The sequence below is a fragment of the Typopeltis vanoorti genome, chromosome 1, assembly GCF_054136105.1.
Source record: "Typopeltis vanoorti isolate ZY-2024b chromosome 1, IOZ_Tvanoo_1.0, whole genome shotgun sequence".
Taxonomy (NCBI): domain Eukaryota; kingdom Metazoa; phylum Arthropoda; class Arachnida; order Uropygi; family Thelyphonidae; genus Typopeltis; species Typopeltis vanoorti.
This window is the reverse complement of record NC_143549.1, coordinates 53,445,414-53,470,261: the sequence shown is the minus strand read 5'-3', so window position 1 is coordinate 53,470,261 and position 24,848 is coordinate 53,445,414. Positions and strand designations below refer to the sequence as shown.

General features: G+C 34.8%; 1 protein-coding gene across 4 annotated transcripts in view; it reads right to left on the bottom strand.

Moving 5' to 3' along the window:
- The window catches only part of LOC150109984 (mitotic-spindle organizing protein 2B-like), a 59,018-nt gene extending 41,082 nt beyond the window's left edge, over nt 1–17,936 (bottom strand). For 3 of the 4 annotated variants that reach the window (XR_016548113.1, XM_090390409.1, XM_090390422.1), the window contains exon 1: nt 17,627–17,936. The gene's annotated coding sequence lies outside the window, so the exon portion shown is untranslated. The remainder of the gene's footprint in view (nt 1–17,626) is intronic. The other variant, XM_090390417.1, reaches the window with a different exon arrangement.
- Between the last annotated feature and the right edge of the window lie 6,912 nt (nt 17,937–24,848).

Here is a 24,848-nt window from a genome sequence, read left to right as displayed (position 1 = left end):
AATGCCATCTACTGCCCACCACCAGTTTTTTTTTGTCTGTAAATTGTGTGTCTTGAAGGCTGATTTGTCTGTATGTGGGATGAAAAACCCAAGTTTCTAAGGAGTACAAAGACTCATCCATGGAGGGTGCCTTAACTCCACAACTCTCCGTCTCCACCACTTCCATCCATCACCATCATCCACACTAATGCCATCTACTGCCCACCACCACCAGTTTTTCTTTGTCTGTAAATAAATTGCATGTGTCCTGAAGGCTGATTGGTCTGTATGTGGGATGAAAAAACCCAAGTTTCCGAAAGAGGGGAAAACCCTGCTACCTCCATATGGAATTGGCTAACTCGCATTCAATTGAAAAAATCCCTATAAAGATTCTCACGAAGAGAATCGAACTTAGGCCTTTTCCAATTGAAGAGCGCAACATGCTACTGTCATTCTTCCAATTGCACTATTCAGAATCTTCAATGGAAAAAAAATATATATATATATAAAACCAGCATTTAAACTGTTGGAAGTTAAATTGTGGAACTATACTTAATACCCTTTTGTTTGCAAATGACAAGATAATCACAGCAAGGAGTGAAGATGTACTCTAACGATTAATATATTCCTTATGCATAATTGCTATAAAAGTTGTAATGCAAATACCAAGAGGCGAAACAAAATAATGGCTTTTAAAGGACCATCTCTAGTCAGAAGTAAAATAAGTGAAAATAAAATTATGGAACAAATTAACTGCTTCAAATACCTTGGATATGGCATATCATATACAAAAGAAGCTGACAATTTATCAAACTTCAAACTTTCTAAAGATAACAGGAATGATCAATAATTTTTCAAACCTAACCAGTTCAAAAGTATACAAGAATACAAATTTATCTAGTTTTGGCAGGCTCTTCTCTACTGTGCAGAAGTGAATTATAGACTATAAATATTGTAGAATAAAACAAGAACAGAAATTGGAAAAAATGAAATTCCTGTAGAGGACAGCAGGCTATATATACTCTCTGGGACAAAAAAAAATAAAAAATAAAAATAAATAAAAGCACAGAAATATGTAAAGAACTAAAAATAGACTTGGTATTGGACGAAGTATATGAATACCAAAAGAAGCAGACAACACATTTTTTTCAATAAGGAAATACCGTGAGTAGACATATTTAAATAAATTATAATACCAGAATTAAGTCACATAAAATATTATTTATTAGTATAATTTTCACTTGAGTATCAAAGGCATCTTCAGTACAAAGCTAATAGAATAATAACTGACAATTCCAAAAGGCACTTAAGTAGCTAATAACTCTTATTCCTATCCCCTATGTGCAAGGCATTAGTGAACTCATAGCAAAAGTTTTAAGACCACTAAATATTTTTTTGTTGCCTTTTGTCCCAACAGAAAAATCTCCACCTTTCTCACTTCTCCAAAGGACAAACTTCCACATCTCAATTATCCAGGTGTATACCAGATTCGTTGTTTGAAGTTTTCCCACTTGGTTCTACTCTAAATTAAAGATACCAAGAAATTATATACTTGGTTTGATTCTTTATCTAAGTGTAAGCAAACAAGTTTCCACCTGAACTATTTTCAGGACTGCGGCAACTTGTATAAAGAAGCCGAGACTTCACATCACTTGCCTTAGTATCCCATAATGCAAAGTATGTCTACTTGCAGACATGCATAATGCTATGGATTATGGAAAGGGTCACTACCCAGACTGGTAGTATATAATGTATGAATATATTTCCTTGGTATCTTTAATTTAGAGTATAACCAAGTGGGAAAATTTCTAACGACATTCTCTAATCCACAGTATTTTAATAATAAGGTGCGACACCTTTTGGCTACTCATATATGAAAATATGAGTTCTGCATTACCTCAACCTTGGTATCACCTCTGGGTCTGGTTCCCACTAATGAGACCTCAATAAAGGTCAAACGATCTGGGTAGTGACCCTTCCCATTATGCATGTCCGCAAGATGTGTTTGGCATTATGGGATACTTTATTTTTATACGAGTTGCCCCAGTCCTGAAAATAGTTCAGATGCAAACTTATTTGCTTACACTTGGATAAACGATTAAATCAAGTATATAATTTCTTGGTATCTTTAATAATTTAGTCTAAAAGTTTCCATGCTCTTGTGGATTATCTTATTTCAGACAAACAGGCAGATTCTGTTTTTATTTGGCTAGAAGAACAAATGTGTTATATTCAATACCTTGAACCTGAACAGTCTGGACTTGCAGAGCATGCCATCAACACTAGACATAGAATTCACTGGAACAAGACAAGAGTCCTTCACAAAAGTCAGTTCCACATGGAACTGCTTTAAAGAAACATGTGAAATGTTACCCCACTCTCCTAACTTAAACAGGTCCGATGGTCCACATCTATCCCCTTCGTGTGAGATGGTACTTTTTAAATCAGCTAATCTTTCCTAATTTTTTTTAAATTGTATATACAGGGTGTCCCTGAATTCATGGCCCAAACGTGAGGGAGGGGGATGGTAGTACACACCGAAACCAACAATATTCGTCATAGAATATGCAGACGAGGCGACACGGCCTAAAAGTGCTGGATCAGCCATTCTCAGCGGCGACCGGAAACGAGATGGGGCAGTTTACGAACATAGAGAAAACTGATATGCACCTGATGTATGGCGTAGTCGAGTGCAATGGTAGAGCAAAGGCTGTACTGTAAGTAATATCCTATGTGCTGTGTGCCCGATCAAAAAATGTTTGCGAGACTGCACTGTCAGCTGTGTGAGGCAGGTACCTTCCACGTCAGTCGACATGATGTCAGACGAGCATGGACGGTCAGAACGCCAGCTATGAGTGAGGACATCTTGTGTATGGTGACCGATAACCCAGGTACAAGCATGCGATCTGCTGCCCGGAGCCTGGATGTGCATCAGAACAGTGTCTGGCGAGTACTGCATGAAGAAGGGCTACACCCCATCACTTGCAGCGAGTGCCGGGCACTGACAGTTGTTGATTATCCTCTATGTATGGATTTTGCCCAGTGGGTCCTGTAGCAAAGTGTCGAAGAACCCGATTTCCCTGCTCACATGCTCTTTACGGATGAATCAACATCCTCACATGAAGGTGTAGTCAATGTCCATAATGCACATTTGTGGGCAGCCATGAACCCCCATGATACACGTCCACAGTCAAACTAGCAACGGGTTCGCTGTCAATGACTGGACAGGAATTGTGCATGACTACTTAACTGGACCCTACCTACTGCCTCAATGGGCGATTACCATATTTTTCTGCAACAGGTTTTGCCGGAATTACTTCAGGATGTTCAAGTCGCCATCTGCTCCAGTATGTGGTTCCAGCATGATGGGGGAACCTGCCCATTTCAGCATGGATGTGCATCAACATCTTAATGCCACATTTGGGAACCAATGGATTGAGCGTGGTGGCCACATCCCGTGGCCCCCAGATCATCCAATCTTTCTTGTCTCAATTTCTTTCTGTGGGGACATTTGAAGAGTGTTGTGTACGAGATGCCCGTGCAGGATCTGGTAGCCAGACTGTCCGTCGCAGCCAGCGATGTGCACAACAAGCCCAGTGTTTACGAGCAGGTACACCAATCACTACTCTGCCGTTGTGCCGCGTGTATCAACATTGGTGGGCAGACGTTTGAGCATTTGTTGTAATGATCTCCAATAAATGTCTCTGTAAACTTGTGCCTGTCCTTCATTTCAGACTCCTCACTGTGTTTGCAGCCGCATATTCTATTACGAATATTGGTGGTTTCGGTGTGTACTAACATCCCCTAACGTTTGGGCCATGAATTCTGGGACACCCTGTATATGTATATATATAAATAATATATATATATTTATATTTTATTTATTTATTTTTAATTTAATTTAATTTTTTTTTAATAAGTTAGGAAATTTAATGACCTTTTTTTCAATTATCTTACATTAGCTACTTTACCTTTTGGAATTGTCAGTTATTATTCTATTAGCGTTGTACTGAAGATGCCCTAGATGCTCAGTCAAAAATTATACTAATAAATAATATTCTGCATGAGTTAATTCCAGTTTTATAATTTATTTAAATTAACCACCTTACCAGCCATTATGGATCAAATACGCATCCTCATATATTTCAATGTAATATCAATGGTATTAAATTTTAATATGCACTTCGCATCCATGATAAACTTAACGTCTATAGATGTCTTAGCCAGTAGCGTGGTTAAACAGACAACATATTGAAAGAATGGACAGTTCGACTATTCAAAAGAAATACTATTATTATTAGAAATAGGAGAGATTATTTTATTTATTATTATTCTGTCAATTGCACCATTGTAATTAGAAAGATTTTTTATTATTTGGAGATGTTTATATAGAGGATATTATCATAATATTAATCCTGCCGACTGTGCCATTGTTATAGAGGAGATTATATTATTTATTTAATTAATATTAATCCTGTTTATAGAGAATCTCTTTATTTCTAACAAATATTTTTATTTCCAGTGTACCTATATATGCACAAGGGTTCACTCCGATTGGTGCAATGACGAACTCTTTCTTTCAGAATCCAAAAAAATCACTGACCTCAAGACTAAATACAAAATAAACACATTCAATAAAACAAAAACGATATATATATATATATATATATATATATATATACACACACACACACACACATACACACACTTCAAACAAATTTACATAACTACAGAATTAATTGGATCTAAGGCCTCTTAAAAATAAACTTACACTTAAGACTAGACTAAGCACTTTGTTTGAACAGTGACAAAATGTTCATAGTTTTTCTCTCTTTCTCTGTCAAGGGCCTTCTCCGAAGATATGACTTTATTCTTCATTTTCATAGAATCCTTTCTCATCACTCATGTAGCACACATTTATTCTTCCTGACTAAATTCTGTCTCCTTTCAAATAGAAATGATAGTTAGATTCGGCATCCTTAAGACAGATGAAACTTCCTAATCAGTGTTCCATCAAAACTTCCTTTAGAATGTAAATAGCAATTTCTTTTTATTCACGAATGCTTATTGACAGTCTTAACTCTTCCACTTTAAAAAACTTACGTTCTACGATTCTATTTTGGAATCTACTATTAATCTTCCGATTAGCGTTTCCTCGACAATCCTTTTAAAACGTCTATAGCAATATTTCCCCTTTATTTACCAATACTTATTCCACATTGAAACTTCATAGTTCCACGATTCTTTTTTCGGAATATACTATTTATTTTCTTCCGACTGTCACAAAAAAAACTCAAGTTCCTCAGAATATAAATATCTGCTGGCCTGTGTTCTAATTTCTTCCTGAATGCCCTCTTGTTTACTCCTGTTCCTTCGATATCAAATGCCTTCCTTGTCAGCTGTCAATCACACATCAAACTTCTTGACAAGCATGCCCTCCATGAAACTAGCAAGCAAGAAATTAGGTGTAATGGCTGACACGTAGATTATGTTAGCAGCAAGAGAATGTCTTCATAAAACACACACTTAATATTTTAAACTACTATAAAATTTTTTAAAGTAACATATCTGGTAAGTACATAAATTTTTAACTGCTATACATATCACTTTAACAAAATAATTTCAATAACGGGCACATCGCAAGTGCCGACAACGTGTGTTATGAAACCAAAACTAATAAACATACTAACATAAACCATTTGTAAAAATATTCAGAATTTTAAATTATGATTATTTTTACATCAGTTTCATCTTTTTTTAATTTTAAATATTTAACCTATATTTCACAAATCCTTAATGCTTATTCCTAGATCTTAAATAATAACGTGATTCTTGCTTATCGTTATTTACACTCTTGGAATCACTAGTTTCAGAATCATCTGATACTAGAGATAATTCGGAATTTTCTTCTTCCAATTTACTATACTTACAAATCTCATTTCTATATTTCTCAAATATTTCATTTACACTACTTTAATTATGCCCTAAATCTACAGAATCATCACTATCAGAATCAAATTCTACAGGTGTCTGGGATTCCTTATCCTTATTAATTAAATTACAGGTATTTTCACATTTCTCTGGCTTATTTAACTCTAAGTTAACTAACCTATGATATTCTGTTATAATTTCATCAATGTTAGAGTCAGTTTGATTATCATCACTCTTGCATTGTACATTATCTGAATTATGTACCTTGGGATTTCTAAAATTTCCTGCATTAGGTTTTGTTTTATCAAAATTTAATTTTCTCCTTTGCAGTGTATTTGAATTACGAGCTTTAAAACTATTCCCTTTCCTACTATTTGATTGTGAATGAGATGCACAATTAGTACTAGGAAAACAACACTCATCTTTCAATATTCATATTGTCTCCTAATATAACTAAATTTTTACTCCCCAAAAAAGTACTTTTTTAACCTATCAGAGTGTACATTTATAATTTTACTAGGATTTTTGACATCTTGAATCCTAAAATTCATAGGAGAAAATTTATCTAGAATTCTATATGGACCTCAAGCTTTCCTTGGTAATTTTCCAACTCTTTTTATACTAGATTTATCATCTAACAATACTAAATCTTCTAGTACAAATAACTTTCTAAAATGATTTATATACTGCCTAGTTTTCTGAGAACTTAATTTACTTATTTCATCGACTAATCTGTAAGTAGTGGAAAATTTATCTACTACTGTTTCAAGATACTCATTTATATCATTGTATTCTGTATTAGGAATGACTGAAACAAGTTCATTAGGAAAGATTGGATCAAAGCCATATAAAGCAAAAGATAGTTTTTCTTTGATAGCAGAATGAGAAGCATATCTGCATGCAAATAATGCTTGAGAAAGATATGTGTCCCAATCATTTATTTTTGTGTTTGCCAGATTGGAAAGTATTTGCTTTATATTTTTATTCAGCCTTTCACACATGCCATTACACTGTGGGTGGTAAGGAGTTGTAAAAATCTTCCTAACGTTGAGTAATTTGCATAACTGTAACAATTCAGATGTAAAATTTGCTCCTTGATCTGAAAGTAAGGGGTCTGAGGAGTTCCATATCTACAAATTATCATATTCAAGAACTTTCTTGCAATAGTCTTTGCAGTTTGATCCTTCATTGAGACTAGATTTCCTTAAGCAGTCTATAGCTACTAGAATGTACCCATTGCCTTTTTTAGTAATTGGCAGCGGACCTATCAAATCAATAGCAACAGCCTGAAAAGGTTTAGTTGGGATTGGAAATGGTTGTAGTGGAGCTTTTCCTCTGAAAGGCGATCTTATTTGGCACATGGCATGATTTGACATATGTGAGTATGTCACTCTTCATACCTTTCCAGATGTAACGATCCTTTATTCTTTCCCAAGTTCTAGAAAATCCTTGGTGTCCTGCCAAGTCAGAATCAAGGAAAGTGTACATAATCCAAGGAATCATTTGAGTTGGTGCCAATATTTTCACTTTCAACCTTCCATCTTCCATTTGTCTAGATAAGAGTAACCCACCTTTATCTAAATACAGGTATCCCTTGCTTAACGTGGTGAAATTAATTGCGGCAATCCCTTGATATATGCGGCAAGAGTTTTGATTAAATTAACGTGCCTTTAACCCTGTGGAGCTCACAGCTGATCTGACAGATACATGCAAAATGTTTAATATAAATTTTCTTAAACAATTCAGTGTATAGCTTGGAGATCATGTGCAGCTGTGCATTCATATATTACGAATGCACAGCTGCTCTTTTTTGCTGTCAGTTTAGTTTAACACATGTTATGTAAACCCTTGTGATATTTGACAGTAAATTGTATCTGAGAGATACCGCAACCTCCGATGTCAGTATAGTAGGGTTTAGTTTTTTTTTTTAAATTCTTTGTTCAATAATTTTTAGATTGTAACTGAAAATAAATAAACCACCATATATACTGAAATAGAGTCAAAGGCTTATTTATCATACATGTTAATAGGAGATGTGTTTTACATTATGGAAAATACTAAGGAAAGTGATCTGGAGCTTACTCCACCTTTACTACGAGTTGTCCATAAGGATGCTTATGCTTGCATCCTCCAAAACTTTTAGTTTCTATATATTCGGCATGAAACTCTTGTAGTTTCTATATACAGCTATGAAATATTGTTGGATTCAATATCCACTTAATTTGTACTATCATGTATTATATTTGCAGTGTTTTTTTTTATGTTTTATTGCTTGTTTGCCGAAGTCTGGAGAGTCATTATGCCGATAAGAAAAAAACTTAAAACTGTTCAAATGACTCTTGATAACTTGTTTTGAAAAAAAAAATTGAAGTAAATAATGTAGGTACAAGTATTTATTAAAACATTTACTTTGCATTCTTTTTTTGTCTTTCCTAAAAGAGCACCATATAAAACGAATTATTAATAAAGTAATCGATCAAGGACGAATTGTACTTTTTAGCACTGATTGTTATATTTGATTAACGTGATTTTGATATACGTGGTAACATCGAGGGATTAATTAACCGCGTTAATCGAGGGATACCTGTATAAGTTTTCCAGGTTTAAAAATGTATCCAGATGAATTTCACCCTTCAATACTGCTTCATAAATAGTTTTAAGTACAGGATCATCTTTCTGAGCTCAGACAATCTTATCCTTTTCCCAAATTTGTGAACTAGGTTCTTTATTCTTTAAAGTCTCAATATTAAACACTTGATCATTATCATCATCAGCATGTTAAAAACTTCAGGAGGCTGCTCTAATTTTCCACTGTCGTCTGATTTCCTGTCCAAACAGTATTCTAGTCCACACAAGGACACTGTATTATCAACAAAATTCCATGCAAAACCATGACGATTCAGAAAATCAATTCCAAATATTACTTGTACATTCCAAATGTACAAGTAATATTTGGAAGAACTATTAATGAAGAACAGTTTTCCATTGAAGACAACTTTCAATGGAAAACGAGGAATTGAGATAAAAGCATCTATTTGCTTATCACCTGAAATTTCTGATTCAAATATACCCTTTAATTTAATTGAACAACTTAAAATTGAAATGTCATTTGGGATTGGTGTTAAACAAAGTATAAGAAATGAGTAAAATATATCCACCAGTGTCAAGTAAGATTTCACGAGGCACGTCTTCAATAAATCCTTGTAGAACTGTCAAAGGATTACCTCCATTAGCATAAGGAGCTGATGATACATCAAACTCTCTTCCAGGGTTTGAGCTGTCTTTAGCTTTACCCATGTCTAATGAGTAGTTTGACATTTCTGTCCTTGCCAGTATAATATTGGAATAATAATTATTCCCAGATTTTTCTTTATTCTCTGATTTATCATGCTGAAAACAAGATTTATCCCTAACATAACAGTCTTTAGCTAAAGGACCAGGTTTATTACATCTAAAGCATTTTGGAACATATCTCCTTTGAGATGTTTTATTCCTGTCAATACCATTAGATTCACAAGAGAAAGTTTGATTATCTGTAAGATTCTTGGATGTTGCCAAATCAGATATCATCTTAAACAGAAGTTCCTGTCTTTCTATTTCTTCACTAAGAAATGTTTTCAGTTCCTCTAATTTTCCCAAAACATGTAATTGTACCTTGGACTGAGATTCTGGAACATCTTCTGTTAGATTTACAGAAAGACTGTTTCCTTTTCTTAACACCTTTTATATTTTGAAACTTTCCTTCTCTCACTTTATCTGTAGCCATAATGTTAGGAGAACGAGTTTCATTATACTGAAAAGTTTACCTGTTTATTATTTGCAGAATAAAATATATCTCTAAGCTTCTCTTCCTTTTCCCTAACAAGTTGAAAACACTGCTCAAGATTTTTAACCTTTTTCTTGTATGCTATTTCTTTCAAATTATCTTTAAGGCCATGCCTAAATTGATTAAACAGCAACCATTCTAAAGAGGATCGCTTTTCAGATGAAACATTAAATTTATGAGCAATGCTCCAAAGTCTACGATAATATTCTGAAACAGACTCCCTATTACCTTGGATGCATTGATGAATTTTCCAAATGTTAGGCCCTAATTCTCTTACACTTGAAAATTCTGATGTTAGCAAACTTTTAAATGTTGCATAACTGTCAGTGTCTCAGTAAAGCAGATGTGTTTAAGAATGTTTTGGCTTTGCCCAATAATTTATTATGAAGTATGATCAACAAATGAAAATCTAACAATTTCCCTAAATCTCTAATTTTTTCTGCATATTTAAAAAATGTTTCTACACTTTCACTACTATATCCTGAGAAAGAAGGTATTACTAAAGTTGGATTAATTAACCTAAAAAAATTCCTCATCTTTAATTAATGAAACTTCACTATTAAAATTGCTATCTCCTGTACCCATTTTACTTGAGTCAAGATTTACTTTCTGGATTCTAAAATAAAGTTAAGTCACAACCAATCCTGTTGGTCGACTGCAACATTGTTTATTAGAAATAGGAGAGATTTTATTTAATATTATCCTATTGGCTGCAGCATCGTAATTAGAAAGTTTTTTTTTATTATTTGGAGATGTTTATATAGAGGATATTATCATAATATTAATCCTGCCGACTGCTCAAATAGAAATAATAGTTAGATTCGGCATCATTAAGACAGATGAAACTTCCTAATCAGCGTTTCCTCGAAACTTCCTTTAGAACGTAAATAGCAATTTCTTCTTTTATTCACTAATGCTTATTGACAGTCTTCCACTTTAAAAAAACAAAGTTCTATGATTCCCTTTTCAGAATCTACTATTAATCTTCCGATTAGCGTTTCCTCGAACAATCCTTTTAAAACATCTATAGCAATATTTCTCCTTTATTTAGAAATACTTATTCCACACTGAAACTTCATTGTTCCACAATTCCTTTTTCGGAATATACTATTTATTTTCTTCCGAATGTCACAAAAAAAATTTAAGTTCCTCCGAATCTAAATATCTGCCAGCCTGTGTTCTAATTTCTTCCTGAACACTCTCTTGTTTACTCCCATTCCTTCGATACCAAACATTGTCCTTGTCAGCTGTCAATCGCACATCAAACTTCTTGGCGAGCATGGGCACTCCATGAAACTGGCAAGCAAGAAGTTAGGTATAATGGCTGACATGTAGATTATGTTAGCGACAAGAGAATGTCTTCATAAAACACAAACACTTAATATTTTAAATTACTATAAAATTTTTTAAAGTAGCAAAACAATTAAAAACCTGGTCAAATCAAAAAATCAACTAATGCCTTTTATTCCCTAATAGGGAGTAGGCGAGGCCTTTATACCCTATCTAGCTTTTGGAGATTGAATGGGCAGTTCAATCTCCACCGGTAGCCAATCAGAGATAGCTGGCCCATGTCTATCACTAATTATAGCAGCCGTCAATGAAGAGGCTGGAAAACAAGTGCTGCCATCTCTTGGTACCTAACCCTAACAAGATGTCACTGTCTGAAATAATGTAGGTACTACGGTCGATTTTCTTGAGTTTACGGGATGAAAAACCCGAGTTTCCGGGAGGAAAAACCCGCTTGCCTGTGCCAGAGATCGACTAACTCGGGAACCGGTCGAAGATAGGCTTAGAAGAAGTTCCTCCAGTCAGCGACTAGACTAGAACCTAAGTCTAACTTCAAGCGGCCAAGTGCAGAGGATGCAAGCGCCACTTCCACTGAGCTACACAGGCCTAAAAACCTGATAAGTACATAAATTTTTAACTGCTTTACATATCACTTTGACAAAATAATTTCAATAATGGGCACATCGCAAGTGCCGACAATGCATGTTATGAAACCCAAACTAATAAACATACTAACATAAACCATTTGTAAAAATATTCAGCATTTTAAATTATGATTATTTTTACACTATGATACAAACTCAGTTGCAGGACACAGAAGTCAGGAAGGACCAAAGAAAGGATGGAATGAGACCAGAACATGCCACTGGGCCTAAATACCTAAAAGGATGATGATGAGTCTGCAAGATTTAAGGTAACTAGTGGTATACCACAAGATCGGTTCTTGGTCCACTGTTTTTCAATCTTCACATTAACAACATTGCAAAGGATTTCATAAGTCAACATAGAGATATCTGCTTAGGATCCAAGAATGCAGTTTACAGGCAGTGGTTGCAAAATGATTTGATTTGAATAGGTCTCGAAATGTAGGCATATGAAAATGGCTATCATTTCAATGTTATGCATTTGTGTCATGATATATCCAATGTCATACTATATTGGTGTTATTATGCTGGAAGAAACTCATCATGCTAGGAATCTGGGAGTTTTAGTAGATAAGAAATTGAAGTTCAAGGTGCATATAATAAAGATTGCAAATACAGCTCAGAGGATGGAATACTGAAGTGAACCTATGTAAAGATTATGAACCCATATTGTCTCTTTACAAGACAATGATAATAGCAGGAAGAATGGAATATTGGGTTACTGATCAAAATTTTTTTTTACAAAAAAAAAAAAGGAGGTTTAACTGATTGTAATAATTGGAGAGGAATGTCATTGTTAAACAACAAATAAAATACTAACAAGAATAATAATATTAGAAAGAATTTAAAAAAAAAAAAAAGAAATAAACCAAAAGCTAAGAGAAAGACAAGCAGGGTTTAGAGCCAACAGGTCACGTATAGATCAAACAGCAACATTAAAAATAATAGCAAAACAGTCAATAGAATGGCATTCAAATCTTTATATATCAACTTTATTGATTTCGAAGAACGCTTTTGACAACATTGACAGAGAAGCAATATGGAAATTAATGTCATATTATGGTATACCTTGTAAAATTATCAACATAAAAAAAAATTATAAATATATATATATATATATATACAGTCGATTCCGTTTAATTGGGCCACCTGCTTTTTTGGGCCAAATCTCAAAGAACGGAAACTAAACCAACATATTAATACATAATTTAAATGCTTAATTGGGACAACGTTTCGCTTAATTTTTGATATATTTTATGATTTTTCGAAAATATGGCAACACTACGTACATTAATCTACGTACATCACACTAGCATGATGCGAATCAGTTATCTTTCATCGTGCATCTGCTTAAGAATCTACCCTTACTATATACTGTACCTAGTGATATCGATATATTGTGTCAATTTTATTTAAAATTTTTAAATCTTTGCCAAGATGCCAAGAAATGATTTTACACTTTCAAGTAAAATTGCTTTGCTGGATAAAATTAAAAGCCAGCCATTAAATACAAGCCATCATAGACTTGCTGATATAACTGGTGTACCAAAATCTACCATAGCACATCTCCTACAACAAGAAAATCAACTGCATGAGGAGTGAACATTATAGAAACAAATTCCAGGAACATCCAAAAGAAAGCATGATGGAAAGGATCCAGAAGTCGAAGAAGCATTAGATCAATGGTTTTCTATAGTTAGCAGGCGAGGCGTGAATATCAGCAGGCCAGTGTTAAAGGCGAAGTCAGAGGAGATCACTAAAAAGCTGGACCACAACGATTTGAAAGCAACTGTTGGTTGGTTGTCTTGATGGAAAGCGAGACACAATATCAAACTTAAAAAAGCACACGGCAAAAAGGGCAGTGCCAACAATGTAAGTACTGAACAATGGCAAAATACTAAAATCCTTACTTTTTTAGAGAATTTTTGTTCAGATGATATTTACAGCGCTGATGAAACCGGCCTCTATTATCGTGCTATGCCAGACAGCTCCCTGTGTTATAAGCACATTACACTGTAAGGGTATAAAAGGGCAATGAACCACATTACTGTGTTATGCTGTGCAAATATGTCGGGTATGGACAAACGAAAACTACTAATCGTAGGAGAAAGTGCTAAGCCTCAATGCAGAGAGTTTACCAGTAGAGTACCATGCCAATAGTAATGCGTGGATGACTTCTGAAATATTTCGGAAATGGCTTACAAGTTGGGACGTAGAATTACAACGTAAGCAGAGGAAAATTTTGTTGCTTGTGTGCAACCAATGGACGTGGGGATAATAAAAAATTTAAAGACGCTGTATCGAGGAAAATTGGTTAATTACATACTGGAATCCATTGATGAAAACCTATTAACAAGTTCATCAACAGCCAGAGAGAGATCGGTGCAAAAATTTCCATTTTGCAAGCAATACAGTTTGTCTCTGACAGTTGGCGAGCTATAAAAAGCAGTACAATACAAAACTGCTTTGCTGTTTGTGGTTTAAAAACTTTGGAGGTTCTTGAAATTTTGAGTAGTGATGAAAATGAAGACATACTGCAAGCTCCTATCATGAATAATGAAGAATTTTCAACAATAGATGACAATTTATCATGTTACGATGAAAATGAAAACTTTGAAGATGCAATTGTTGAAGTCATTAAATCCAAACGTCAAAGATTTGACGAAGAATGCGATGATGAGGATGATGACCCGCCTGTGCTTGTAACTAATCGTGAGGCCAAAAAATTTATAGCATGTTACAGCGTTATTTTATGCAGGAAGCCCTACATCCGTACTGAATATTTGTGCTGATTTTGTAGAACTGCAAAATTTCAAAAGCAAAAGACAGACTACACTTAATGCAGTTTTGCAGAATTAAAATTTGAAATTGTAAAAGTTATCATGTATGTATTATTTTTTCTGCACAATTTATAGTACAAATATTTTCTGTATTTTGGTTTAATAAACCATTAAAATAGATACCTAATTATTATTTTTTTTGCCTACTTATTCATATACCTGCGTATTACATATTTAATTTTAGAATTTATTATTAGTTCGTTTAATTGGAGCAGCCGCTTAATTGGGCCAAAATGGATTAGTCCCAACATGTCCCATTTAAGTGGAATAGACTATATATATATAAAATATAAACCATACACAACTTTCAGAAAAGTCCGAAATTAAAACAGGAGTTAGACAAGGCTGCATTCTCTCAACAATATTTCTTATTGTTGTAGATTGGGTTATGAGAAATGCCATGACAACCACAAAAGGAATTATTATTATGTGACATCTCCAGGGAGTTCAAGGACTCAACGTGGGAGGGCAGCACTCGACTTTGCCAAATACATCTCACCCTCTCCACTACTACTACTACCACCACCACCACCATCAATGCCCATCATCACCAACAACAGTATTTTTTGTCTGTAAATTACATGTGTTCTGAAAGCCGATTTTTCTGTACACAGGATGAAAAATCAGTTTCTGGGAGAAAAAACCCTGCTACCCCCCATATGAGATTGGCTAATTCACTTCAATTGAAAAAGCCCATATAAGGATTCCCTCATCACAACGAGAATTGAACCCAGGTCTTTTCCAATCGAAGGGCATAATGTTCTGCTGTTCTTCCAATTGGCTACAGAGGTACAGTGGAATTTAACAGAACAGCTACATGACCTAAAATTTGCAAATATATGTTTATTAGCACATACACAACATATAAAGACAAAAACAATAAAACTCAATGAAGAAGCCTTGACTGTTGGATTAAGAATAAATGAAAATAAATAATAAACAAAAAAATAAGACAGTACTGGATGATCAAATTTTAGCAACATTGAATAACTTTAATTAAGTACTTAGGATCAATAATAAATAAACAGGAAGGAACAGAGGAAAATATAAAATCTATGATACAAAGAGCACAGATAATTTTTAACATGTTAGGGAAAATATGGAGATCAAAGCAAATAGGTTTGAAAACAAATCAGTTCTATTCTATGCATCAGAAACATGAATAATAGCAATTAGGAAAATAACTGCAAACATTGTTAATAAATGTTTAAGAAAAATTCTACAAATAAAATAGCCAGAAAAGATATCAATAAAGAATTATGGCAAAAAACTAAACAAAAACTAATAATGTGTGACATCAGAGAAAATGGAGATGGATAGGGCATATACTAAGAAAACTAGAAAAAGAAAGTCAAAAAGGCATTAGAGCAGAATCTGCAAGGAAAGAGGAAGAGAGATAGACCAAAGATGAACTAACAGAGAGAGAGAGATGTAGACCTTGGAAAGATCTGGATACAGATAAAGAGAGAAGCACAAAACAGAGTCAGATGAAGATCTGTGATCTAGATCCTATGCTCTGAATGGAGTGAAGAGGAAGAAGTAATGGTTTATTGAATTAAGCTATTTAATAGGCAGTATTAAAATAGCACCTAAGTTGTTCGAACATTTCAGAATCCATTTATCTTTGCTAAGTAGACAGAAATGTGTTTTCTTGGTGATTTCTGATGAAGTCTATGTGATAGCATTTATGGGAGAGTGGGATGCCTCAGGACACTTTAAATGTCTCCACTCTGAAAAGTCCTCTATGACTTTATAGGTTATAGTCAGCATCCAAGATATTTTAACATACATTACAGAATGAAACTTTGTCTTCATAGCACAACCACTTAAATTCCCTTAAACTAAGGGAATTTTGATTTGCTTTTCTTCCATTTATTGATCATAATGGAATATGAATTTAGGCAACTTATTCATATAAAATAATTTAATAGGAAAGAATAAAATTCAAAAATTAACAAGTAGTTAACACTGGCTATGGAATCTGACTCACTTTTCGTGATAAAATGTTGGTAACAATTGTATTTTTTGAAATGACAGTATTAAAAACCCTTTCTATAAAATGTTCAAGAACATAATTACACTAAGCAAATTCATGTTGTGACTTTTTAAAATAAGCTTACACACATACTATATTACACTTGCGCACCTGTTAAAAGTTAAAAAAGGTATAAATCTTCCATAGGCCCTAAAAATTTACGGCCTTCAAAATTTAATGTTAACAGATTTCTTCTTTCTTTTTGACTATCCATCTGTCCATTCATAATACTAGTGTACTCTAAGTTAGCACAGCCTCTTATATTTGAGAATAATAAAAGATGCCATACAGAATGATTTGTGTGGCTAATTTTCTCCACCAGATTACAGCACAGTAGTTTACACCTTGATGCATTTAATTTCTCAATCAGTTTCCTGTTATACAATGAAACTTTGCTCATTCTTATGTTTTGCAAGAAGCAAGATAAAATAAGGTCCTTCAACACAAAGCAAAGAAAATAAAAACTTGCAAGGCCTTTAGATCCTCAACATAATGTGACATTTAAATTCTGTGCATGAGACTAGCAACTTCATGAACAACACAGAAATAACCCCAAACAATTCTTGAACAATATAAAATGAATTTCATTGATATATTTCATATTGTTTTGGATTTTTATTACACAGGCACCTCCATGAATTTCAAAGATTCATCATAAGACATCTAAACTTTCCACACAATATCATACCTCCCCCTTGAATCTTGACAAATGAAGGACTTGTAACTGGGCAATGCAATCCATCCTCCAAGTAAAAAATCTAGTCCTAACACCTTTGTTAATCATACTCTAGTGTAATTTCCCGGAATGACGTCTTGTTTTTCCACCACTAGTTAACTGCTAAAATATTTCCTCTACATCAATCCTATAAAACTCTTTTAGTAACTTAAATGCCAACAACGGTTGGTCGATTGGTAGAGATTCTGCTACTAATGGCTCACGAAAAAAGTAAAGCAAGTTTGAGTGTGGTTAGTAGTTGGAAGGGTTTCAATCGTTCGATAAGTCTTTGGACTCCCTGGAGGTTTCACATAATAATAATATTCCTATCATATCCCCTCTTCCCCACCTAACAACCAAAAGACTTACCTAAGATAGCTGTATTGATATCACTACTTAATTATTCAGTAAGTGACTATATCACCATAGGTTCCAATTGGAGGTCACTACGGATGGCTAATTATCTACAAAGGGATGAAATTGTTCGTTATTCACAAAATAGGTTCTTTACCTACCAAAATTAAACTAATTTGTACTGATTTGTTTACCTAGGTAAATGCCAATTACAGCAATGACCTCTTACATGAAATGTAAATTCAGTCTATTGACCTTAATCAATATATAGATAAAGATCTAATAATAATGCTTCTACTAATTTCACATACGCCAATTCATTCAATCTCGAAAGTTCAAATCCTACAGAACCAGTAAACCAAATAACGCGCCACGAACAATACCGCTATATAACAAAATTTAACACCAGGTGACAACACGAAAAGAGAAACAGACTTTGTATGACCTCATCTTATAATGAGCATAAAAAAATAAGGACTTATGTAAAACTGTGAAATAAAACTTACTGTAATAATTGTTATTGCCAACAATTATTATTATAGGTTTTATTCATTAAAAGCAGTTCTTCATGCTTTTAGCATCCATGCTGATATTCCATCAGCTATTATTGCCGAATTCTTATTCAGATTGATAAGAAAATATCAAAGCTCTAGTACATCCTCCTTTTCACACACCTGGGTTTCTTCATCCAGTGATGAGAAAGTAGCGAGCTTAATGCTGAATACAGTAGTTCGGTAGCTTTTATTAAAATGAGCACTTTTTAGTTGAACAATTGCTTCTGCCTATGTTACATACATGTATCATCTACATTTATGACAGTTATTCTTTCAACTCATTCTTTCTTTCTTTCAACTTTCAACTTGCAGCATAACAACAGAATTCCTTGAGATTGCCGTTTTTTTTTTTCAAAACCAGTTTCATTTCATATTCAAACAGCTTTCCATACAACAGCTGTAGCTCTTCTGGGCAGCTCCTTATAATTTTCATAACTGACATCATTCTTATGCATACAGTATTCCTTCCACATAATATTATTCTTACAAATCTTTGCTTAAACCACACATCAATTTCCTTCCTACCCTGTTTATTCTTCTAGTCTAAGGAAGCATTCCGTTATTGCATTATTTAAGTATTTTTAATTGCTTCTATGCAATGTCGTTATCCTTTCCATCCAGCAAATCTAATGCTTCTCATTTGGTCATAATTTCCTGTTTTGTAGTTCAGTTTGTACTTTTTTTTTAATTTTTTTTTCTTTGAATTCATAAACTTAGACACTTCCCAAATTAGTATCGCATGATCACTGTCACCGACTGTAAGCGGAATGGTTACCAGGGGCGAATACTAGGCTTGAAATTCATGCTTGCTCTTGTTATCATTCAGGGAATGAGAGGTGTGTTTGAAGTCTGATTAGCGGAATAATGAATTACTGACCATTTAAAACTATATATTTAGAAATTTATGTATATTTCATCATACAAACACAACATTTATTTTACAAATGATATTCTATCTTTTTCAATTTAGCTACTTGAATACAAATTCTACCCTAAGGTTCTTCTTTATGAACTGGTCAATAATATCGTCATAAAAAGTTGGTTGTAATTTAATTTTCCCAAGCAACACGCACATTTGTAAAGGCTGGCTGAAGCTCACTGGCTAGAGCTACTTTGACTGCGTATAGCTTGTGTTTTTTAAGACGACGTGAGGAAGCGGAAATGGCTATGCGCGCGCGTGAAATCAGAGTGCTGTAGCGAGAACTTGGAAGCTCCGACAACTGAGCAAGCCAAGGTAGCTTTGACTAAACGAGCAAGCATCGGCCTTCCATACACAACGCAGAACTTAATTATTGCCGCGCAAGCTTAAGACGTCTTCTGTCTACAAAAATAAAAGCCTAAATGGAACGCTTATAAATACATGCATTTATTAACAAATAAATATTACTTCTTTCTCAAGTAATGAGCTTGCGCTGCAAGCATGGAGAATTCTCCCCTGATGATTACAGTGCATCTTTAAATGATCTCCCCCATATGACGTTGTAATTAGATCTAACACTCTTCTATCGCGAGTTCCATCTGTCCCATTCTGTTCTCACAACAGTGTAATAAATTCGGTGTCATTATTTTCATGAAATTGCACAACTACCCCTTCAGTCGCCCATAATAATTAATTACTCGATTCGCACCTATCGTGTTTATATAGATTTGCCAGGATCGTTGTCAATTAGGGTAGCTTATGTAGCTCAGAGGAAGTGATGTTTACACTGTACGGAGCTATTGTGTAAACATCGAAGATAGACTAAAGTTCAAGTCTGTCTAGTCGCCGACTATAGAGGTGTTTTTTTATTTTTTTTTTGAAATAATGCTGTATTTAATATCCACTTAATTTTTATAAATTTACATCGCCGAAGTGAAGTCTTTTGGCTCTTTATTTTAGTAACTGCTTTTTCTAAGCTATTTTCGACTGGTTCCCGAGTTAGTCAATCTCGAGTACAGGCAAGCGAGTTTTTTTTTCCTCCGGGAAACTCTGGTTTTTCGTCCCGTAAACTCAAGAAGAAAATCGGCCGTAGAGCATACACTATTTCAGACATTGAAATATTGTGTTAGGGTTAGGGACCACGAGATGGCGGAACTTGTTGAACCATCTCTTCACTTCGTGGGGGGGACTTAAATTTGTGATTGCTCAGGTCAGCTATCTCTGATTGTCTATCAGGGGAGATTGAACTATCCACTCAGTCTCCAAAAGTTAGATAGGGCGAAAACGGTCTTGTCTATTCCCTATAAGGGAATAAAATGTGGTAGCTGATTTTTTTTTCTATCATTGGTTGGTTGGTTGGTTAGTTAGTTTAAAGCTTATTCACGCAAAAAGAACAAAGGACATACTGCTCCATATCAAAGGTTACAGCAAGGTCAAAGGATATAGCAATACATAAATAGTCAAAGATACATATTATTCATTAATTTATTTACAAAAATTAAGATTATCAAAGCAGTACCTACATATAAACAAAATTACAGCCAAATGTGTTTGTGCAAATTAATTCTTTGTAGAAGGTTAAAAACATCATGCAATCTGTCTGCATCTAATAAAATCTGCCTGAGTGTATATGACTTGGCTACATAGATAAAAATTTCTTTTCTCTCTCGTGTAAAGCGCTGGCACTCCACCAGAACGTGACAAATAGTAAGATGCGCATTTCGTTTTTCACACACAGGAGGGTCATCATCCTTTAGTAAACAAGAATGTGTAAGATGACTGTGACCTATGCGGAGCCTAGCAAGAACAACTTCATCCTAGCTCTTTCTGCGTTGACTAGAATGGCAGTGTTTAATTTCAGGCTTAATTTCATATAATTTGTTTGCTGCCATTCAACAATTAGCTTTGATCTTATGAACTGTCTGTAGTTTGTATATGGCACTGTACTTGGAAAAACAGTACCTGGAGAAAGTATATGCTGATCTAGAAACTGTATCTGCAGTCTCATTTCCATAAATTCCAATGACGTGGCTGGGAATCTAGCAGAACTGAACATCAAAATCCCAGCTTTACATACATTGCTGGATGTGGATTATATGTAGGAGATGAGATAGCCTGTAAAGAGGTCAATGAGTGTATAAATTACATACATTTTGTATTAGCTTTCTTTCATATGCATAAGTGCAAGCTGAATGGCATACAACTCTGCAGTATAATTACTGCAATCTGGTGGGATCTGGTTGGAGATAGTAATGACACCTGTATCGGTTCATGAGCCATCATTATAGATGGGCAGGAAATCAGAGTAGTAGGCTGCTCTGTGTGAATTAAACAACTGCAGGTAGACAGATGATAGAATAAAAAACGTCTGTAGTTGACAAAGTGAAAGGTTGCAGGATGGAGCACAAACCTGCCATGGAGGGATGCTATTATCTTTAGTGTAAGCAATGGTGTCAATTCATGCCAAAAGCTCGTATAGCCTCTTTAACAGGCATGAGAAAAGGAGATTTGGTAGGCAGACGTGTGTGATATTGAGCACCCCAATGCAGAAAAAAAGAGTCTAGTCCATGTTGGATGATCTTGAACAGACTTTATCTTTATGGCATAATTAAGAGACAACTACTTCCGTCTTAATGATAGATCTGGTTCATTTGCTCCAACATAAATTCTGTGAGTAGTGATATGCAAAAGGAACCAGTAGCCATCCGTATACCCTGATGATGGACAAGATCCAACCATCGCATGTTATTCTGTCTATCTGAACCACAGACTTAAGACTCATCATCCAGCTTTGAATGTATAAGTGATCTATAAAGACGAAGACAGATCTGCACCTCTCCATTCAATAGAGCAGGGTTTCCCAAACTGTATTCCGCGAAACACCAGTGTTCCACGGAAGGTGAATAAGTGTTCCGCGAGAAGTTCTCCTGGAATTTGTCATTTTAGTTGTTCTAAGCATTTTTCATGAAGAAATATTTTATAGTGGAAATGTTCTGAGGTGAATGATATTCGCAAATATGTTGAAAAGCTCAGACCCAGAACGCCTAATAACATCTGTGTAGCAAATGTTAGTGACCAAGCCAGTTATTTTTAAACGTGGAAGTATTCATGAATTATCGTTAATTTTCACACTCCGAAACCTTTCGACACTTGGGACAGGGAATACCGCTGTTTATGACCTGTCAAAAATTGCCTGCAAGCGGATTATAACAGTGGGCGGCGTATCCTCTGTTCTCAAAACTGAAGGAAATGACATCTGTGTTGCAAATGTTAGTGACCAATCAGCAAGGAAGTAAGATGAAAATTTTTCACTAAAATTGAAGATGAGGGTAGTCTGTATCCTGTTCTCAAATCTGGTAATACTGAATACTTTCTTCGCAAGTTCGTATTGTAGGGTGAAATTTTTCGAAACCATAGTGCCGTGATTTTTTAAAAGTAATAGGCCTGCAGATTTAAATTTTAATATGAATAAGAGACAAGGGACTTTGTTTAATTTTGGTATTAAGAAATCTCTTATTAAAAGTGTTTGTGACGCAACAGATAGTGAGTCATGCACCAGCAGCCTACAAAGTGATCTCAAGAATGTACAAAAGAAGGGGAGAACTACCAGCGCACAGGAGAAAAAAGTCTGCATTCACTCGTAAGTACTTATAATATTATAAATTTTTGGTGAACAGAATGGGATATGTCAATGAAAATCAGCACAAATTAATTTAATGATGTCCATTTTAATTGAAGTTTTATTAATTATTAATTAATGATCAATTACTAATTAATAATAAAAATCAGCTAAATTAACAATTAATTAATACATTACAAAATAACGAAGGTGTTCCATGAAAATTTCAGGATGTGAAGTGTTCCGTCGTAGGAAAAGTTTGGGAAATGCTGCAGTACAGGATAGAGTGCAAAGGAGAATCAACGCTCTCATGCACGTTTTTCTTATTTGACAAATGTGCAAGAAATGTAGGTTTTCTGTCAAAGAAGAGTTCCAAGAACTTTGGTTCTGTCACTACTGGAATAAAATTTCGTCCCATTCTTAATTCAGGATCTCGGTGTTCCAACAAAAGTGTACATAGACACTTTTTTCTGTTGAAAACCTAAACCCATTACAAAGAGAAGCACGATCAATTGCTTGCTGAAGTTTTCTTTCAGTTACTTTCGTTCTATGAGAGGGAGAGTAAATTGTGAAGTCATCAACGTATACAGCATTGTCTACAGTGGGTGTGAGAAAGCAGTTCATTGATTTAGTTAACTTTGATTTGCTAAAAGCGTCACACTCTAGACATGGCTTTTGGGGAACACCCTGTTCTTGATGATATAGCCGAGATAGCATACTTCCCACTGGACTTGAAAAATTCGCTCGGTCGGAAAGTTTTTAATCAATACTAGAAAGTGTCCTCTGAGACTTAGATTATAGAGGTCTTTCGGTATGTGATAACTGCAGGCTGTGTCATACACACTTTTTCCGTGTTAGGGAAAACCTTAATTCAGATGTTGCTTCAGGAATGCATCTATTATAGAAGTTTCTAAATGGACCAACTGGTCTAAAGTCGGACGATGCTTACGAAAGCCACATTGCGTAGTAGAGAGAAGTCCAGCATTAACCAGTTTCTTTAGTATCTTACAAAGACAACTGGGCAGATCATTAGGTCGATAATTATTTGCTTGTGTTTTACCTTTACTGGTTTTCATACAGCAATATCAACTGACTTATGCCAAGAACCTGGAAACTCTTTCTCGGCAAGTATTTTGATGTATATTAAGAGAAAGAGATCCATAGACGATGTATGCTGTTTAATCATTTCATAGTGAATGTCATCAGGCTCTACCTCACTAGTGTGAGTCAGTTAAAGTGATGGACTTTAACTGATTCACAGCCATGCAATAAGCCGTTTGTTAAGGCGGAACTATTTTTAGTTCCTCCTTAACAAACGGCTTATTGTATGGCTCAAATACTTGGTAGAAAAAATTAGCCTTTATTCCTCTAAATGTGAGTTTAAACGTGATACGGTTGATGGTGAAAGTGAAATCACAGAGTGAGAGAATGGTTTGGCTGATAGAAAAAAAAAAGAGTTAGCTGCAATGAGGAAGATAGCTCGGTTCCGCGGAGTGATACATAGGGCGAAGCGGCAGCAGCAGCTGGAGCGATTAGAAAATTGTCTACCGAGTGGATAAGTTAACAAAAAGAAGCAAATACGTGATAAGATAAACGAGAACATGATCGGAAGTGAAAGAATAATTGAGTGAGTGTTGTATGGTGATTCGGTAGTAAAAGATGTAATTAGATGAGAGTTTGACAAAATCGTGCTTCCCGGTTGCGATAATTAATAATGTAAGTGAGGATATTAGAGAACAGAAGCATAAGGCAAAAGAAATGATAGCAGTAGTGGCCGGAACGAATGGTTTAAAAGGTGAAAAATTTGGTATGAGAAAGGACTTGAAAGAATTACTAGCATAGGATATTATGCATAGGTTATGCAGGAGGAGTGGTGTGGAGTTTATGGATGTGTGGAGTGAGTTTGACGGGCGAAAGGATTTACACAAGAAGAATGGTTTTTGCATCTGAATGGATTTGGTGTTCAGTGATTGGAAAAATTGCTGCTGAATGAAGTGAGAGTGGATGTGCAGAAAACTACAGCTTTTAGGGAGGGTGAGGGGATACTGTTAAGTGGACATACAGACATCCGTGAGGCAGTTGAGTGTAAGAATGTGTATAATATGCCTGAGTTAGGACGAAGGATAGCAAACTAAAATGGAATAG